Source organism: Prionailurus bengalensis, chromosome X, assembly GCF_016509475.1.
Source record: "Prionailurus bengalensis isolate Pbe53 chromosome X, Fcat_Pben_1.1_paternal_pri, whole genome shotgun sequence".
Classification (NCBI taxonomy): Eukaryota; Metazoa; Chordata; class Mammalia; order Carnivora; family Felidae; genus Prionailurus; species Prionailurus bengalensis.
In genome coordinates, this window is record NC_057361.1 from 10,755,002 (window position 1) to 10,771,184 (window position 16,183).

The window sequence follows — 16,183 nt, forward strand, 5'->3', positions numbered from 1 at the left end:
AGCTAGACCCTTCTCCCTGTGTTCCTCTGTGTCCTCAGTCCCCTGCTGATGTTTGTTGAATGAATGAATGAATGAATGGATGGATATAAAGAGCAGAGAGGCCTGGGATCAAACATCACCTTGAGCCCTTCTTAGGGCCTCAGTTTCCCACTCTGCAAACTGAAAATAATAGACCCCTCGCAGGGTTGGGAGGAGGATTTAAATAATAGCTTTAATAATAATAATAAATAAGAGATAATAATAAATAGATAAATAATAGCTAATAATAGCTTCTCCTTCCTGCATTCAATTTCCCCTCAGTGCCCCTTGCATAATGGTTATCTGCTTTACATTTTACTCTTTCTTTTCAATTTTTGTTCCTTGTTACAAGGCAGAAGCAAATGAGGAAGCCGATGGTTCTGCCCTCTCTCTGTCATCCGATCTGCCCCAAACCTTACTTCTATCCAATCTCTGTCCCTCTTTTGTCTAGTCAGGAATCAAAAAATATCCTTTGTACTTTGTGGGTCACAAATAAAAGCACAGCACACACAAGGATAAAATATTGGCAAATCAGCCCACCTACACAATGTCCTTTTTCTCACAAGGCAATCAAAAACCGTAATTCTGATTTGAAAAACTTGTGCTTTTCTGTTGATTTCTTAAAATGCAATTGAATTTGAGATAAAGAATCAAAATCCTTTAAGAGAATTACATCTCCAAGCAGGTCATATTTGGGGAGCAGTTTCCCAACATGTAAACTGAATAACGATTGCTTTAGAATAATCATAATTACATCCCCAAACGGGAATTTTTATCTCGGTTCATTTTTTTCTTTGTACTGTCAAATGACGGCTTCTAAAGCAATTATGAAACACTGCACTATTTTTCGCCACTGAAAAGCAGGCCCATTACCCTTCGCAGCTCCCTGTTTCCCTGCCATGCAGGCATTTGCAAACGGTGGTTTTGTGATTTAAACTTAATCAAGCAAACTGCCATCTAGGAAGCTCATTTGCCAAATGACCTTTGAGAGCGTCTATCTTTGTATCACGGCAAAGGGCCGGGACAACATCTGTAGGCGTGCCTCCGTGGAGGTACGGTTAATCCTCCCTGGGTTTGGTTTCCACTTTCCTAAGGAGTTTTGTGTGGGCGGTGGGAGCAGATTGGCCATCAGAAAAAGCCAAGCTCCCTTTCCTTGGTGGAAGACGGGCCCCCTGCGCAGCAGCTGTGCGCGGGTGTCTTTGCATCCCCTGGGTATGACTTGGCGTCTTGGGTCTGTCCCACGGTTCCCTGGTGCCCGCCGCGTTGTGTCTTGCGTCTCCGATGGCCCCCTTGGACCTGGCTCCCTCCTTGGAGAATTATCACATCCTAGTCAGAAGGGCGGGTGGTGATAGGGTGCTGATGGGTGGCACTCTGCCCCAGAAAAATACATGCAGCTGAGGGGTGTGACCCAGTGATTCAGCTAAGAATGGGCTTTGAGGTCAAGTGGACTGGGCTCGAATCCTGCCCTGGCTTCACCGAAGCCGCAGGGACGAGAATCTGTTCGAGCAGCCTTCCTCCTCTGCAGAACGGGACAGGAATCGGGCCTCCCTTATTTTTTTTAAGTAGGCTCAGCATGGGGCTTGAACTCAGACCCCAAGGTCAAGAGTGGTGTGCTCCACCAGCCGGGCCAGCCAGGCGCGCCTGGAATCGGGCCTCTCTTAGAAGAATTGTTTTGAGGACTCAAGGGGTGAATGCACTCAAAGAGCATAGTGCAAGGCCGTGCTTCCAGAAAGGGCTTCATAAACAGGAACTACAGCTACCACGTCGGGAGGGCGGCCCCGGGAGGACTGAGTGTGGCTGACCAGTACCACGTCTTCACTCCTTATGCTTGGCTTCTTCAGAAAGCATTGTTTATCGAGGCCCCTGGGTAGCTCAGTCGGTTGAGCATCCAACTTCGGCTCAGGGCAGAATCTCGCGGTTGGTGAGTTCAAGTCCTATGTCGGGCTCTGCGCTGACGGCTCACGGCCTGGAGCCTGCTTCCGATTCTGTGTCTCCCTCTCTCTCTCTCCCCCTCCCCCACTGGCACGCATGTGCACGCGCTTTCTCTCTCAAAAATAAAATTTTTTTTAAAAAAGAAAGGTACTGTTTATTGGGTCCTTTGAGTTTGTGCGTGGCCCAAGAACACCTTCCAACTGGACAGCGACTTCCAAGCTTTTACTGTGTATAGTGGCTTTTGTTGAAGCCACTGGCTGCACAGACCCATTCTCCCACCCCCATCCTTGGGCAGACGCCTGGCAGTTGTCTCCCTTGCTGTTCCCACATCTTCCTTATGATCACGGACTGTTCTCAATCTGGCCTTTTCTGATTTCCTTTTCCTTCCTTATTCCTCCACCTCCTCAATATATATATATATATATATATATATATATATATATATAATCATTTTTTTTTGGCTTCCATTTCCTGCTCTGATTCCCACCAGCCCCAGGCTGACGACACACATCGTGTGGCAGTCTTCCTATCTGATGCCACTCTCCGTGCCGACCCAGCTGCAGAGAGAGCTGGGGCATCCTTCCCAGGCTCTTGCGAGAGCCAGAGCCAGAAGGCAGCATTTCCTTGAGTGGACTCTTCCCAGTCTTGCTTTCCAGGAGGGTGAGGCCGAGTAATGTCGTGTGCCCGTCGGTCCCTAGGAGCAGCGGAGCATGCTGTCTGTGAACGTCTCCTCTGAGGAGCCAGCGTGCAAAGCCCTGGCGGCCCGGCCACCAATTTCAAGGTCGTTCCCATTACTGACTCCAGCACAGCGAGCGGACTGACCCCTCTCCCTCTGCCACTGGCCTGCCGAACAGGGACTTCCCGCCCTGGGAGCCTCTCAGGCTGTTTGTGTCTGAGTGTGACTGAAAACCATTTGGTAACATCAGCTGGGGATGCTTGTGAAAAGACAAGTTCCTGGGGTGCCTGGGTGGCTCAGTTGGTTAAGTGTCTGACTCTTGCTTTCAGCTCAGGTCACAATGTCGCGGTTCACAGGATTGAGCCCCACGTCGGCTTCTGTGCTGACGGTGCGGAGCCTGCTTGGGGTTCTTTCTCCCTCTCTCTCTGCCTCTCCCCTGCTTGCATACGCTCTCGCTCTCTCTCTCAAAATAAATAAATAAACTTTAAAGAAAAGAAAAAAGACAGGCTCCTGACCTCTTGACTCAGAAGTTATCTGTCAGGGAATGTGGATTGTAACAAGTCTGGGGGGCCACTGCTACCCAGAGTGTGGACCTGAACCCACATGGGCTCCACTTGGGAGCTTGTTAGAAATGCAAATTCACAGCCCTGTCCAGAACCCCCGCATCAGCCCCTCTGGAGGTAGGGCCCGAGGCTCTGCGTGATTCTTGAACCCCACGCCTGCTGGACCGGGTAAAAGCAGTGTGTTCGTTTCTTCTTGCTGCTGTGACCAATCACCACAAGCTTAGTGGCTTAAGGCAATGCAAATGTATTCTCCTACAGTTCTGGGGGCCAGAAGCCTGCAATCAGTTTCCCTGGGATAAAGTCAAGGAGTCAGCAGGGTTGTGGTCCTTCCAGAGGCTCCAGGAGCATCGGTTTCTTTGCCTGTTTTCAACTTCTCGTGGCTGCCCGTGTTTCTTGCCTGGGGGCGCCTTCGTCCATCTTCAAAGCCTGCCTCTGCTTCTGCCGCGGCATCTGTCTCCTTCTCTGAGTCTGCCTCCTCTGCCTCCCTCTTACAAGGACGTTGGTGATGACACTGAACCCACCAGGATAATCCAGGATAATCTCCCGTCTCAAGATCCTCGACCTGATCACATCTGCAGAGTCCTTTTTGCCATGTAAGGTACCATTCCCAGCTCCCTGGAATGGGACATGGGCAGATTTGGAGTGGGGGAGGGCATTCTTCAGCCTTCCACAGGCAGTCCAAAAAGGTCCTTGTCGATATGTAACTGCGCTACGCAGAAGCCAATGGACCAGTGTTTGTCAAGGGTCTTGACTATGCCCATCATAGTAATGTAGGCAGCTCCAAAGGTGAGTGAGGGGAATCCCTGAGAGTCCCTTTGTTTTGTTTTTGTTGTTGTTTTTAAATTTTTTTTTTCATGTTTTGAGAGAGACAGACAGAGCGTGAGCAGGGGAGGGGCAGAGAGAGAGGGAGACACAGAATCTGAAGCAGGCTCCAGGTTCCAAGCTGTCAGCACAGAGTTCAAAGCGGGGCTCGAACTCACGAACTGGGAGATCATGACCTAAGCCAAAGTCCGATGCTTAACCGATTGAGCCACCCAGTTGCCCCAACCCCTGACAGTCCCTTTGGATGAGTGCTTCAGTGTACTAAGCACTTCGCATAGATTATCTTGCTGATGTCTCAGGACAATCCTGTGAGCAGTAAGGGTCTTTAGCTCATCCCCAGACCTGCTGACACAGAACGCACATTTTAACAAGAACTACTGTTCCAGACAACCGGCAAATACAAGCAGTACTTCATTGTCATAATTCTTCTCTATAAGGAAAAAGCACCATCTTAATTCTTATGATTAAAATGTTTTGTTTTGTCCTAAATGTAATAAATCTCGTTATAGAAAAATGGTGACACGAACAGAAAAACATCACCTGTTCTCCCAACACCCTAATGTAACCACTACTTCATTCCTTTCAGAGGCTTTTTCACCGAACCTGGTCTAAACATAGCCGCACCGTCATTATTTCAATGGCTTTATGACAGTAGAATGGTTGATTTCAGCGTTCCCCAATTTTCGTCAATTTTTCACTAATCTGAGCAATTTTGTCTTTGTGCGCATAGCTTTTGCCTAAATGGAAGATTATGTCTTTAGAATAGATTTCCCAAAGTGGAATTACTGAGTCCTTGGTAATAAAAACTCAAAAAAAACACAAAAAACAAAAAACATCACATTTTACGATTTTAGTTGTACGTTGTTTGCGTGTGGGTGGGTGGGTGTAGGCTGGGAGCTTGTTTTGGGAGCACAAAAATCTAACCTTTTCATCTAGATTCTACGACAGAGTGAGAATGTCTCACCTCTGCCTCTTGAACAAATGGGCCTGGGTTCAGCCTGTGGACATGAGTCTAGCTCTAGTAGATGCCTGGTGACATTGCTATGAGGAACCACCCACTCCCAACCTGGGATTCTTATCTTCTAAGACAGTGACCTTGGTCATCAGCATCACCCCTGACAAAGCAGGTCATGGGATGTGCTCACCCCTGCGGTCACTTATGACTATATGGCTGGTTTACAGAAATAGACAGGTGCCAATGTTAACTGTTCTGATGGGTCATGTTAGAAAGTAGCAGTGATTAGGTCACTGTCATTTGATTTCTGTCCCTTCATTTTTCACACCAGTCAAAGCAAAAGTGGGACAAAGATTTGGGTGTTTTTTTTTTTTTTTGGTGAACTTTTAAAAAAAGTTTTATTTATTTTCGTAATCTCTACACCCAACATAGGGCTTGAACTCACAACCCTGAGATCAAGAGTCACATGCTCTTCCAACTGAGCCAGCCAGGCGCCCTGGTTCCCTTTTTTTTAAGCGTACAATTTCAGTGGTTTTAAATAGCAACTATCAGGGCGCCCGGGTGGCTGAGTTGGTTAAGCATCCAATTCTTGATTTCAGCTCAGGGCATAATCTCACAGTTCGTGGGTTCGAACCTGGCGTTAAGCTCTGCACTGACAGTGCACAGCCTGCCTGGGGTCTCTCTCTCCCTCTCTCTCTGCCCCTCTCCTGCTTTGTGCGCTCACTCTCTCTCTCAAAATAAACAAAAAATTATTTTAAAATTTAAATAGCGACAATCACCACAATCAATTTTATAACATTTTCATCACCTCCAAAAAACCCTAGACCAAATAGCAACCACTTCCAATTGTCCCAAAGCTTCCCCCTCATTCCCACCCCCCAGACAATCACTAATCTGGAGATTAGTCTCTAGAGATTTGACTATTCTGGGTATTTTATATAAGTGGAATCATTCAATATGTGACCTTTTGTGACTGGCTTCTTTCACTTAGCATAGTGGGCTTTATTTTTATTTATTTTTATTTTTTAAAAAATTTTTTCTTTTGAGAGAGAGAGGTGGGGGAGGGACAGAGAGAGAGGGAAACACAGAATCCGAAGCAGGCTCTAAGCTCTGAGCTGTCAGCACAGGGGCTCAAACCCACAAACTGAGATCATGACCTGAGCCAAGGTCGGACCCTTAACTGCCTGAGCCACCCGGGCGCCTCTGGCATAGTTTTCAAGGTTCATCCGGTTGCAGCATATGTCGGTATTTCGTTTTTTTTATGGCAGGATGATATTCCATCATATGGATGTAAGGATAGACCATGTTTTGTTATTCGTTCACCTGCTGATAGACATTTAGGTCATTTCCAGTGTGGGACTATTAGGAATAAATCTTGCTGTGGACATTTGTGAGTTGGTGTGTGGACATGTTTGCATTTCTCGAGTACCCAGGAGTACTATTGCTGGGTGATATGGTGACTCTGTTTTTCACTTTTTGAGGAACTGTCAGACTGTTTTCCAAAGAGGCTGCACAATCTTGGCATCCCCACTGGCCGTGTATGAAGATTCCATTGTTTTCACATCTTCACCAACACTTGTCTGTGTTTTTTCTTCTAGCCATCCTTCTGGGTGTAAAGTGGTGTCTCACTGTCATTTTGCTTGCATTTCCCTCACCGCTAATGGTACTGAATGTCTTTCATTGTCTGTTGGCCATTTGTATATCTTCTTTGAAGAAATGTCTTATTCCAACCCTCTGCCCATTTCTTTAATTGGTCTATTTGTCTTATTATTGAGTTGTAAGAATTCTTTGCCTATCCTGGTTCTAGTTCTCTCAACAGATAAATGATTTACAAATATTTCCTCCTACTTTGTGGGTTGTCCCCACTGGTACATCTTTTTTAGTCTACACGTGGAAAAAGCTGTAGCAATTAAAATTTTTCTTTTGGTCTTTTTTCAACCGTAGTTTTCTGGGGTGTGTGTGTGTGTGTGTGTGTGTGTGTGTACGTGTGCAGGTGCATTAAATCCAAACATTAAGCAGCATTTTAAAATACAGTGCCTGGGGCGCCTGTGTGGCTCAAATCAGTTGAGCATCTGACTCTTGATTTCGGCTCAGGTCATGATCCCAGGGTCGTGTGATAAAGCCCCGTGTTGGGCTCTGCCCTGAGCCTGAAGCCTGTTTGGGATTCTCTGTCTCCCTCTGCGCACCGCCCCCCCCAGCTTGCACGCATTCTCCCAAATAAAAATAAAGATTAAAATAAAATAAAATAAAATAAAATAAAATAAAATAAAATAAAATAAGAGTGCCAAAGCAGAAGCAGACTCTTTGTTTGCCGATCTGATTCTTCAAGTAAGTAAAACTGAACCAACACCAAAAATGACAGCTTCTTTTCTCTCCTGTGCCCGCAGACTTCCTACCTAAACACAGATCTCCAGAGACAGAGGAGTGGAAGAAGAGGCAATAAATCATCCACATTTGGGCAGGATCATCTTGCAAATAACGACATACCACTCAACCGAGAGGCTAAGTCCGTCAGTTGAGGCTGTGAAATCCACCGCAGAATGTCTTAATTGAAAGAAAAAAAATAATAAACACTTTCAGGAAACGAGCCCCGCGTTGACAGGAAACAGGACTGTTCCATGTGTTGGACAAACATCCCTTCTGAAGAAAAGTGCTGGTCCTTCCACTACTGACACATCTATGCAGGCTGACTTAAACCAATAGCTGAGCTTCTGGGGAAAAGTGGGGACACTGTCTTCCGAAGGCCCCTGCCACGTAAAGGAGTAAGTATCATGAGACAGATGGATCTGGAAGGTTCTTCCCTTTCTTTCCTGGCTGCCCACATGCCTACCGCCCAACCCTCAAGCTCAATCTTTCCCGCAGCCTCCTCAGACCCCGGCAGCCCCCACGGGTCACCTTGCTCTCTGACCACCCCTGGGGCCTTCTGTCCCTCCCACACAATATTGCACTTGATTCTCTACTTCCTGAGATCGCTTTCTCTGTTAACATCTTGACTCCCACATCTCCCTGCAAGTTTCTAAAGGTCTGTTGTTCCTTTTTTTATTTTTATTTAAAAAAAAGATTTTGTTTTTAAGACACAGAGAGCGTGCAAGAACATGGGGAGGAGGGGCAGAGAGAGCGGGGGGGGGGGGGAGGGGAGAGACAGGATCCGAAGCTGGCTCTGCACTGTCAGCACAGAGCCTGATGTGGGGCTCGAACTCATGAACCGCTAGATCATGGCCGGAGCTGAAGTCGGACACTCAACCGCTCAACCAACTGAGCCACCCCGACACTGCTGAGGCCTGTTTTTCCTTATATACAAAGAAGGGATCCTCTCCATGTTTGCTGAAGTGAGGGCAAGTGTGGCCTAGAAGACTGGGAAACCCTGCTGGGCCAGTGCCCCATCTCACAGGCTGTGCTTCGCTGGGGTTCTCAGGGCCACTGGCAAAAGAGGGAGCAGCAGGCCTGGGGGCCGCAGCTGCTGTCAATGCACTATTTGGCTCTTCCTCTCTGCCCCTCCCCTTCCTGTGCCTCTGCTGTCTGTGTCCTTTCATTTCTCATTTTTTCGAGATTTCTATCCTTCCCACTAAATGACAAGAAGAAAAAATGATCGTCGCTGAACTCAAAGAATAGCAAAAGGAAGGAAGCCTCGAATTATTTGTTTGGTTGTTTTTCATCTTTCTTTTCCTTCTTTTTTCTTTTCTTGTTTGCATTTTGTCAAATGTGGCCAAGTGAGTTTTGGGAACTTGTATCTATCTAGAATTGTAGATGGTGGAAGAAACTGTAGACAGATCATGTAGCTCAACACATACCTTTACAATGAAGAAATGGAGGTTCAGAAAGTTACCCCAAATAGCACAGCTAGTGAGTGGCAGGGTCAAGGCTGGAACCTGGGTCTCTCTCTTTTTTTTTAATGTTTATTTTGAGAGACAGAGCAGGGAGGGGCAGAGAGAGAGGACAACCAAGCAGGCTCCATGCTGTCAGCACAGAGCCCGATGCGGGGCTCGAACTCACAAACTGTGAGATCGTGACCTGAGCCAAATTCAAGAGTCGGACCCTTAGCCTGGGTCTCTGGACTCCTCCTCCTGTGCTTTTGCCCCTGTCCCTGGGGTGGGCTTCTTATGCATATGATGCCTGGCTCATAAAGGAAGGATGTTTGATAAATGTCATTATTTTTATCACCATTAGCAATGTCTCCAAACCTATATAGGTCTCTGAATTTAGGCTGATTCAGAAAGCTAAACATCCAGTTGTGAAATTCAGCATCAGAAAGAAAGAAAGTAACGCATTGCTCTGACAGCTTTCCGAAAACTCATCATGGCAGAGTTTCCTAAGACTCTACAGTCTCTTATTCTGTAAAAGTGCTGGCTTATTGTTGGCAGATGATTAAACCCCAAATCCAACGCAAAACCAGAACTTAAGAGCTGAACATTCAGAAATGCGTATGGATATCCTGACCCTCTCCTGGCTCAGCCCTGCCACATGTGGCCTTGAGTCAGGCTGTCCAGTGCAATTAAACGTCACGTTCTCTGTCAGACGAGTGGCATCTCCAGAATTAGCAAGCAATGCTGCTGTAGGAAAAGGCTCCATCAAATGTATCCACGTCGTGGAATCAGACAAAATGTATCTGTGTGAGAATCAGCTGATTTTATGGAGGGGAAGGAGGGGAACATCAGGGCCCTGAGAAATTCTCATTATCTTGCTTTGAGAACCTTCCAATGAAAACAGACATTGATAGGGCTTCCTTCCAGCAGAAGCCTTAGGATTAGCTTCTTCTGCTTGCCTAGACAGTGGAAACAGCACTCTCTTATAACCCTTCCTTTTAGCATAAAGATCTTGGTTATATGATGTAGCAGTGATAGAAGGAATAAGAGGAATAAAATGGAACCAAGACACCGAGATAAAAGGCAGAGCACAATTTTTCTGTTTGATGTTTTCTGAAAAGTATCATGATCTGACGAGATTTTTCCTTCTTTCATCCTCTTGATGGCTGAGGCCCTGATTGTTGCAATCAAAGTCGAGTGGAGTACCCGGTGAATCAGCTCCCAGGATAATGCAACTCTGGGAGAACTGAGCTCAGAGTTTTAGAAGGAAGGTTCATGAGAATCATGTGACATGCTGGCTGTCAGGGAGATGGCCGTGTGGGGACCCTGGGGGCCCGCGGCCCAAACAAAGACTTCTGTGACCTCCAGGCTCATGGGTACACTCCAGGAGGGCCCAGTCCCGACCCAGAGCAACATGGCGCCGGGGTGGCACCAGTGTTATTTCAGTCCTGCGCCTTGGGCTCTTGTGGTGCATATCTTGCCGCCCTAGGAAGGGCCATGGGAGAAACCTCAGCGCTTGTGTATCTCTAGGTTAACCGTTTCTGGTGTTGCAAATAAGCAAATCCTGGGGCTTCGGTGGTTTATTGGAGTATCAAGGAGCTGGAGGGCATTTGCTCTATAAATCCTCCCTGAGTATCTGGTGGAGGCCCATCTCCGTGTGACAGGCTGGGAGAGTGGGGAGACAGGAACCCAGCCCCCCGGGAATTTACAGTCAGGGGCTGGCTTTGGAAGAAGTACCACCAGGGACTCACCTCATTCAACGGTGGCCTTATGTAAAGAGTGCTTTTGTGTCACCGATGCTGGGACACCTCGGTCCTCACTTCACCCTGCCCCGAGAGCCACAGCTCCTTAGGATCCTGGGATTAATGATCAGAAGGCAGGAACTGCCTGGTCAGAGAATCTTAGGATAGTCTTTGGCCACATGGCATGTACCACGTGAGAGTCAGATCATACCCCACCTGGCTTATGCCTGATCCCGAAAGAGAAAGTTCAAGAGGGTTTGGCAAATGTCAGTATGTCAGTGTTTGCTCTTGTGTCCCCTCCCATTAATAGGGCCACCCACGTAACACAGGCAGGGGAACCTACTGACTTCGTTTCGTCCTTCCACAGTCCATGCTTGACAGCACTGCGTCCTGGGTGTTAAACAGCCCGGGTTGCTTCCATCTGAACCATCGGGATCTGAGTTCTTACGTGACTGGCTGAAAAGCAGCAGAGTCATTCCAAAGCGATTTATTGAATAAATAGAAGAGCGAGCGAGAGAGCAAGGGAACGAGGGGGTGAGAGACTGGAGAGCGAGCGAGAGCGAGAGCCTTTATGCAGATGTCCAGAAAGTCCAGTGCGTTCGGCCTTGAGGTTTAATTAGTTAAATCTGTCATCTCAACCCCAGACACTTCAGAGCCGTGGTGCTCAGCCGGGCTGCGCGTGACAATCCCCTGGGGAGCTGACAGAATGTACAGATGCCCAAGTCCTACCACCGATGAATTAAATCCAAGTCTCTGGGGATGGTTCACAGACATCAGTATTTATTAGCATTTCCACTGCTATAGAATCATCAGACAACTGACGATCACTGAATTAGATGTCTGCGAGAGGATTTAGGAGGACCAGATTTTTAAAATCCCCTGCTCTTCTGAGTATACTCCAATTCCATTTCAACATAAGACCTGGGCATGATTAGTATCAGGCCTCAGTAACCTCAACTCGTTATTATTCTCAACATTTTGCGTTACCAAGAGAATACTGCTTATATGTATGCACAAACACGTTTGAGTATATAGTCATGCATCTATGCAGAGAGGTGGGTTCAGCACTATGTTTCTGGCAACAGAGTACATAATGGCTTCATTTTTGTCAGGGATGCATTCACCTCCTTTCCTGACACAGACCCCTGAAAATTCATGCACGCCTTTATTCAGAGAACACGAGCCTGCTGCAGCAGGTGCAAAGGAGACAAGGGTCTGGCCAGTGGGAGGGGGAGAAGAGCCTACTCGTATCCAATGAAACAGCGTTGTATTGGGTGCTGACGGAGGTTCAGGCCAACACGATGGCTTAAGAGAAAGAGCTAGAAGAGACGACTTTCCTGAGATTTGACGGATGAGGAGTAGCTTGCCCGGCAGCTCAGGGTGGGGATGGAATAACAAGATGGGTGTAGGGCAGGCTCAGAGGCAGGAAAGAAAGAAATTCCTAACTGGGCCTCCGTCTTGCCCTTGCCTAGAATATTCCATTAAGAAACACGACAAAACAGGGTGCTATAATCCTGTTTCCTCCTAACACAGGGGGTTCTGGACACTTCTTCACATAGGGAATGAGGTAGAAGCCGTGCCCTTTAGGGAATTTCGGTCTCATGGCGGGCTACGAATGGACCTGCATCACCACGCTTTCCTTTCTGAATTTTTTTTTTCCAAAGCAGACTGTTGAATCTGCTCTAACTGAACGCAAGACAAACCCAGTGAGAGGAATGAAAGTGTGTCATATGTAAGTAGCTGAAGCAGCGCGCCTGAGACTTCGGTCTGGCAACGACACCCTACGGTTGTATATCACTTTGCCATTTATTAGCGTATTTGATCTTCATAAAAGCTTTGTGAGGTAGACGAGAGGAGACAGGCAATATTATTCCCGCTTTACTTGACTCAACGGGTCAAGTGATTGACCCAGAGTAAGGAAGTAATGAATTGCTCTAGAACCCACGTCTTCCTACTCCTTATTTCATCTTTCTACATATTTTTTTCCTTCTGGCTGAACACCAATTTGTCACAAATGTCTCCATGCCACACCATTTAGAAAGCAGAGAAAGCTAGTCCTGGAATAACTCAATTTGAGGAGAATGTCTTAGTCCCCAGTTTAGTCTCTTAGCAACCACATATATTTAGTGATGGCTCCTTCTATGCCTATAAAGCATACCCAATGTGCACTTGGTTTCATATGTATTCCTTGAGCTGGACCGTAATTTAACTACAGCTTTGGTCTAAAAACTCTAATAACTCTTTCGTACTCAGATTCTTATTTTTCACCTTCTCTGCTATGCATATGATGTATGAAATTCTGACAGTTTCTCATTTTAAAAATTAATTTTCTCGGGGTGCCTGGGTGGCTCAGTCAGTTAAGTGTCCGCCTCTTGATTTAGGCTCAGGTCACGATCTCATGGTTCGTGAGATTGAGCCCCACGTCGGGCTCTGCACTGGGTGGCTCTCTAAGGGCGCCTGGGTGGCTCGATTTGTTAAGCGTCTGACTCTTGATTTTGGTTCAGGTCACGATCTCACAATTTGTGAGATTGAGACCCACATCAGCCTCTGCACTGACAGTGCAGAGCCTGCTTGGGATTCTCTCTCCCTCTCTCTCTCTGTCCCCCCCCCCCACTTGTGCCCTCTCTCTCCATTTCCCGCAAAAGTAAATAAAAGAAGATTCTCTCTCTCTCTCTCTCCCTCTGCCCCTCTTCCCTGCTCAAGTGCACGCTCTCTCTCTCTCAAATAAATAAACATTAAAAAAAAAAGATCTCTTAAAAAAAAAAGACATTTTCTTTAAGAGGATGATGCTAATAAAGGATATTTTTTTCTTAAAGGTGGTTTATGACTTCAATAAACTTATGGGAATTTATACAGGTACAACCTTTTGGGGAAATAATATGACAATGAGTATCAAAACCCTAAAACACATCCTCTGTTTGACCTGTTAGTTCCACCTCTGGAATCTGTCCCAGGGAAAGCAAATCTAAACCGCAGACCAAAATTTGTGCGTACAGGTCTTTCTCGATGCCTTATTTAGTGGGTGGGTTGAGTTAAATTTTATACAGTCATAAAAAAGAATATCATGCTTTCATTAGAATAAATCTTTTAGTGGTAAAATGCTCATTTTACTAGTTACGAGATCAAGTGGAATGTGTGTTTGCATGTTATGAACCCAGCTACGCGAAGCCCCATAGATGAGAGAGAAACACACCAAAATGTCAACAGTAGTTGTGTCTGGGAGGCACCGTACTGGTAAATTTCCTTTCTCACGCATGTTTTTCTGTTTTTCTCAAGTTTTCTGCTGTGAGTGTGTGCTATTCTTATGACGGGGAAAAAACGAGCTTTGGAGGACCGTGCTTCTGTGTTGAATGTAGCCTCTACACAGGCATCTACTTTGAACAGCTCTGAGAATATGGTCCAGGAAGTGAAGTGAGGAATAACACAACCATCCTGGCGCTGGCCTCCCTGCTTCTACCCTGGACTCCCTCCAGCTGGTGCTCTGCACGGCAACCAGAGGTATGCTCTTAACATGGAAGGACCCATTTCACTCTTTCACTCAATATCCTCTAGTGGTTTCCCATCTCGTTAAGGCAGTGTCTTCAGCAGAGCTGACAAAGCCCTGTGGCATCCACTCCCTCCTCCCCACTGCCTGTGCCCCCCACCTCCATCTACTCCGGCCACACTGGCTTCCTTGCTGTCCCTTCCACAGACCAGGAAAACACCTGCCTCGGGAACGTTCCCTCTCAAAGGTGTTCTCTCAAACACCAGGATGGCTGCCCCCTCCCCTTCTGCACATCTTCCCCAGATGTCACCTTCTCAGGGAGCCTTCCTAACCATCCAATTCAGGTCTATATACCCCACTCTCCTCCTAGGTATCCATCCTACGCTCCTGATCCCTCTTACCGGATTCATTTTTCTTTTATCTGTAGGACACATCATCTTTTAATACACGACGCAGCCCACTTATTCAGCACAGGCTTCAATGTGTAATTGGCAGGCCAAGAGACTGAGCTCTCCCAGCTCATCTGCGCTGTGAAAATGTGGAAATCGCCTTTTGTGCCTGTTCTCCTCTCCCAAAATATATATATTTTTGGCAGAGAAATGAGCACATTGTCTATATAGCCCTATATTTGTCTACTTGTGTATTTATTACAACTGGCCGTGTAAGGTACATCATATAGGTCATTGCATATGACTTAGGTCTCTACTAATTCTGTTTGAGTCATTGCCAAATACATTTCCAAAATGGCCCTAACATAAAGACATACTCAATTTCATTGAGATGTATATTTATATTCTTTTTGGAAGGATACTATATGCACATGGTTCAATAGTCCAAAGATAGAAAAAGGTATACAGTGAAAAATGTCCCTGTCTTCCAGTTCCCCAGTGCCCCTCGCTAGTGGTAACTATTGTTAGCAGTGTCTTATGTATTCTTACAAACATATTGTATCGCTACCAAAGTAAATTCATACATAATATATAGTTCCCTTTTTTACCCCCAAAGCAACATACTCCACACACTATTCTCTCTACCTTGCTTTTATTAGTAGTTCATCTAGGCGATCATTCTGAATCAGTACGTAAAGATTCTCCTTACGGTTTTGTAGTGGCATGTCATTCCATTGAGTGTATGTGTCCAAAATTTTTTATTTATTTTTAAATATTTTATTAAAAATTTTAAATAATGTTTATTTTTGAGAGAGAGAGAGAGAGAGAGAGAGCAGGGGGGAGGCAGAGAGAGAGGGAGACACAGAACCCGAAGCAGGTTCTAGGCTCTGAGCCATCAGCACACAGCCCAATTCGAGACTCAAACCCATGAACTGTGAGATCATGACCTGAGCTGAAGTCGGATGCTTAACTGACTGAGCCAGCCAGGCTCCCCTAAAGATTTTATTTTTAAGTAAATTCTACACCCAACGTGGGATTCCAACTTACAACCCAAGATCAAGAGTCACATGCTTGACCAACTGAGACAACTAGGTGCCCCATGCACGTGTCAAAATTACTTAGCCAGTCCTATACCGTTAGATGTCTGGATGTTGGCATTGTTTCCAATCTTTTGGTATCATAGACAATACCTGTATATATAAGTCATTTTGCACATATACAACTGTATCTGTAGAATACATTCCTAGAGGTAATTCAATTTGTCACTTTGTGCATTTATAATATTGCTGCATATCTTATTTTTGGGTATGAGGACACAGGATTTTCAAGATGTCAACCTCTGGGGTGCCTGGCTGGCTCAGTTGGTAGAGCATACGACTCTTGATCTTGGAGTTGTTAGAGCTCTACACTGGGTACAGGGATATTTAAAAAAATATATATTTTACTTAATATATATTACTTTATATACATGACTTATAATATGTGTATATATATACACACACATATATATATATATGTGTGTATATATATACACACACACACATATCCTCTGTAAATTAATGTGAGATTTCAACGTCATTCCAACCAAAATATCCATAGTATCAGTTTTTGGAACTTTAAGTCCACTTATGACACACCTTTGCTCTGCATTCACCAATGGCTCCCCATCTTGCTCAGAGAAACAGCCCAAATCTTCATTTTCCCACAAGGCCCTCTTGGATTACTCCCTGTTACTTCTCTGACCTCATTTCCTTCTCTCTCTCATGTGCTTTGCTCCAGGCACACTGGCCTCTGGTCTC

General features: G+C 45.9%; 1 long non-coding RNA gene across 1 annotated transcript; it reads left to right on the forward strand.

The window, feature by feature from the left end:
• The first annotated feature begins 7,356 nt into the window (after positions 1-7,356).
• LOC122477276 lies at positions 7,357-14,620 on the forward strand. Its single transcript, XR_006295669.1, has 3 exons — positions 7,357-7,728; positions 13,788-14,009; positions 14,423-14,620. It is a non-coding gene; the product is annotated as an uncharacterized LOC122477276 (long non-coding RNA).
• The last annotated feature ends 1,563 nt before the right edge of the window (positions 14,621-16,183 follow it).